This window comes from Pteropus medius, unplaced genomic scaffold, assembly GCF_902729225.1.
Source record: "Pteropus medius unplaced genomic scaffold, Ma_sr-lr_union100, whole genome shotgun sequence".
Classification (NCBI taxonomy): Eukaryota; Metazoa; Chordata; class Mammalia; order Chiroptera; family Pteropodidae; genus Pteropus; species Pteropus medius.
Genome location: NW_024352947.1, coordinates 2900088 through 2904382, shown reverse-complemented (window position 1 = coordinate 2904382; position 4295 = coordinate 2900088). Strand labels below are relative to the sequence as shown.

At 52.5% G+C, this 4295-nt stretch overlaps 1 long non-coding RNA gene across 1 annotated transcript; it reads right to left on the bottom strand.

Annotated features, from left to right (window-relative positions):
- Positions 1-288: 288 nt before the first annotated feature.
- LOC120592573 (uncharacterized) lies at positions 289-2276 on the bottom strand. The gene is made up of 3 exons (XR_005650151.1): positions 2206-2276; positions 803-895; positions 289-359 (listed from the first exon to the last, which is right to left on the bottom strand). It is a non-coding gene; the product is annotated as an uncharacterized LOC120592573 (long non-coding RNA).
- Between the last annotated feature and the right edge of the window lie 2019 nt (positions 2277-4295).

The window sequence follows — 4295 nt, the reverse complement described above, 5'->3', positions numbered from 1 at the left end:
CAGGGCCTTTTGTCAGTAGAGACAAGACCCAAGAGTGAATGAGCTCTGCATTTTGCTCACGGGATAACTACCTCCCTTCTGGGTCGGTGGTGTTTCTGGTGATGAACATCTACTACATCATCCAGGAAAGGGCCTAGAAATCGAAGGAGGCCCAAAGAACTCCAGAATGTTCTGTAGGGGTGCCTAGTCTTCCTGTGGAAGGACTGCCCATCCCGCTGTGCGGGCTTCGCACACGACTTCCCCGCGTCAGACCTGCCCTCGCTTCGGCAGTCACTCATCTTTCTTCAGTGCTCTCAGCTGCCCACGTCGGCTGTGGAACCTAAGAGCAACCGTGTCACGGGCCCAGGTCGCAGAAGGCTCTGTGTGGAGATGTTTGTTACACACCGGGTATTTCGTGAGCGCTTCATACATCCTCCTCACTGGACCCAGAACCACCCCCAAAAGCAACTGCTGTTATAACCTTCGTTTTTGAAAAATCACTTCAGACATCTGAGACCAGCAGCTTGTCCACGGTCACCTGGCCAGCGACGCGATGAATGTAGAATTTGAACCCAGGAGACCTGACTCCAGCCTCGTGGCTTTGGTCCCCACAGAACAGCACCCAAGGGCGTGGCTCCCGCAGCCTCCCCCACCCCCGCCCCTACCCGCCCAGGCTCAGGCCCCAGGACTGCAACTCACCAGCTCCGAGCTCCGGGTGGGCGACGACCTCCCCTCCCCGGGCCCTAGACGCTTCACCTGTGCAGTGGGGACGGTAATGATAGCACGAACCTGGTACAGTGGCTGAGGCGATCGAACGACTTACCAGGTACGAAATGCCTGTCGTATCACAAGCGCCGTATGCACCAGCTGCCGCTCTCATCATGTGTCACCGGCTCCCGTGCTCACGTCCCCGACTCTAACACGAGAACAGATTTTTAAACTTTTTATTCTGAAGAAACTTCAACCTTACGGAAAATTTGCAAGAAAAGTCCAGTCGACACATCCTTCAGACCTACTAACTGTTAGTATTTTGCCACACACGCTGCGTTTTTTCCTGTATATACGCGCTATCATTGCTATTGTGCTAAACCATTTGAGAATTAAGTTGCAGTATTTTGCCCTTAGCCTCTAATAACAGGAACATTTTCTTATATAACCACGATGCAGTTGTCTCATGCAGGAAATTTAACATGAATGCAACATAAGGCCTGGTAAACACGTCCACAGCCACATTTCACCCATCGGCCCAATAACATCCTTTGGAGAAATAGCTTCTCCCTATTCGGGGATCCCCCCGCGAGTCCCGCCTGGCTTTCAGTTCCTGTGTCACGCTATCTCCCTTCGTCTGGACCAGTCCTCAGCCTTGCCTTTCATGTCGGGTCATGCAGCGTCTGCAGAACGCCACTCGTGTGGGCCTAATTTGTACCTCGTGAGTAGGTACAGATTATGCACTTGGGCAGAAATGTTACATAAGTGATATCTTCTTAGTGAGTCATGCCAAGAGGCACATGATGTTCGTTTTAATCTGCAGGGAGGTCCTATGAGACTAAAAATATCCGGTTCCTCTCAAACTTGCCCCCAGCGGTTTCTAGGACAGACTGGAAGGCCACACGCTGCGTGACACATGTGTCCAGTGTGCGGCTGGCTGCCCACACCCTCCCTCGCATTGCGTGTTCCTCCCGTGCGCCCCTTCCCCACTTTGAGGACAGGGTCCACTCTGCCCCTTCCCCCTTCCCCGCCTGTCGCCGAGGTTTGCACTGAGCAGGGACTCCGCAGGTGCTTGTCAAATCAAAATAAGTAAAAAACATACGATCCGAGGTCCTGGATATCTGCTCAGAAATAAGCATCTGTTCAGTAGCGCCTTTCGGAAAGATTTCATTTCTAGCTCATGGCGGCAGGACCCCCAACAGCCCCAGTTCCAGAAAGCACAGAGGGGAGGTGTATTCGTTTCTTTATATTTGGCAGTGAAATCTCCCTTCCTCATTCTTTTTGGACCTCAGGTGCGTTTGGCTGAGACACCTAAGTTCCTGGCCTCCTATTACCCATCCGGACAAAGCTCGTCTCTTGTTTTATATAAAGAATGCAATATCCTTCTGTCATCTGCCTGTGGGGGACTCAGACCGACAGAAATTTGAAGGGAATATATGTTACAAAGAAAGAAGAAAGGAAGGAGAGGGAGGGAGAGAGGAAGGAGGGAGGAAGGGGAACATGAACGGAACTACTTACATGTTAATAGAAACATGAATGTTGACTAAGCATGACCACAGCTCCCGAGCCAGCAGCTCCACGTGCTGTTTGTGGTAGCAGGGAGTAAGCGACCACCTCCCTGGAGGAATAAAGAAGCGAAATGTGGAAGCACACTCATTTATTTATCCAACAAATATTTATTAAGACCCTATTGTGGCGGGGTGCTGTTATTGCTGAGAATACAGCTATGATTAAAATGAAGTGCCCGCTCTCCCAGGACATACGTTTGAGCGAGTGCAAACAGGCAACAAACATTACCCGCACGCTCGTGTGTGTACACACGCGCCGGGCAGGGATGGTGTAATACTCTGCACTGTCAGAAGTATTAAATTAGACTGACAGACAGTCATGTGAATAGGGTTTAAAAGCATAGTCGGTTGAAAGAAGACAGAATCAAACTGTGAGCACGGTGCAATGTATAGACCTCAGAATGCGTACGCAAAAGGATGCTGTACGTGTACGTATGCGTGTGCATTTGGGATGCACATATACCCAAGAACACATGTAAATATGTTGGTGTGCAAAGCTAACGAGGATGGGGATGGAATTTTGGAAGGAGGATAAAAGGGAAAAATATAAAATAAAACAAGAGATCAGCTTTGACTGGGTGAATGATGGGAGGCCAGAAACTGAGGTGTCTCCCCTGAATGCACCTGAGGCCCAGAAGGAGGGGGGAAGGGAGACTGTTGTTAAATACGAAGAAGTGAATGCACTTCCCCCCCCACCCCGCTGTGCTTTCCGGGACGGGGTCTCTGAGTGTCTCCCTCGGCCCCACGAGGCTGCTGCAGGAGCACAGGGGAGTGGGAAAGGAGCCACTCCCAGTCTGTGGCCACCGTCACTCGATCACGCAGCCGTGTTCACACGTCACCTACTGGATCTGTGACCTTTGGGAAAACTGCTTGATCTCGCTAGAGCTCAGTTTCCCCATCTGTGAAATGGGAATGGCAGCAGTCGCCACCTCGGAGGGCGGTTGAGGAGTCCACGAGCCAGCGCCCGTAAAGCCCTCATCACAGGGCCCGGACCGCAGTGCATTCTGGGAAACTCTTGGTGGTCGACGTTCTTCTCTTTTGTGTCCCTAAAAAGACCACCAAACTAGCTTCCTCCCAGAACGTCTCTCTGCATGTTTGGAACAAGGCTGACAGACGACGGGCAGGGCACTGGTGACTTCTGCCGAGTGATGCCAGCGGCTTCCCCCTCGTAAGCACAGCAAGCCCGAGTCTTCGCTGTCAGCGCCCAGGATCCAGAGCTGGAATTGACCCCGCTTCAGACTCCACCTGGGCTGTTCCCATGCACGAACCAGAGGAAACCCGACACTGCCATGTCGATCCCCTCTCTGGGAAGCTATCGAATCTCTCGTGTGTGTTTTTCAACGCACTGTGCTCAGGACAGCGTACTTTTTCTGAAACTTTGGAATGGAATCGCATAAGCGATTGGGTCAGAGTGCAGGAAGAGGGTTGTACGTGCGTGTGTCCGTGCGAGTGTGCACGTGTGTGTGTGCACGTGAGTGTGTATCATCTTACTCCGGTGGTAACCAGTTCCTATTTCCGGTTTTCATTTTATGGCTCCTGCACGCATCCCTCGGCCCAGGCAGAGCAGCTTGGCCAGTGTTCGTGTGATGTTGGCAAGACAGCCTTGGCCGGAATTATGAGCACTGCTTTGAAATCCGTACTAATCAGATGGCTCCAGTTTGCAGCGTGGCGGTAATTACAGGACAATCCAGAGTTCCACGGGGACAGAGGGTGGAGCAGCTCTTTGGGGCTGAGATTACAGGGCGTAAAACCGCTCTGCCCGCTTCGTGGTGGAGGCTGGAGGAGAGAAGGCCTCTGGGAGGAGGGACACGGGGAGGGGAGGTCCCGCCTGCTACACCTCCACCCTCAAAAGCACAAGCGAACAAGTGTAACACATCGGGGCGCCCCGCTCAGCGGCCCGCGGCGGATGCCAGGCTGTGAGCTTCGTGTGGCCGGGGACTGCGCCTCATTCACCTTGTGCTCCCAGAAGCGGGCACAGGGCCTGGGTCGAAGTAGCTATTCAGCAAGTGTTTGCAAAATAGAATCACAGATCGAGGAAAT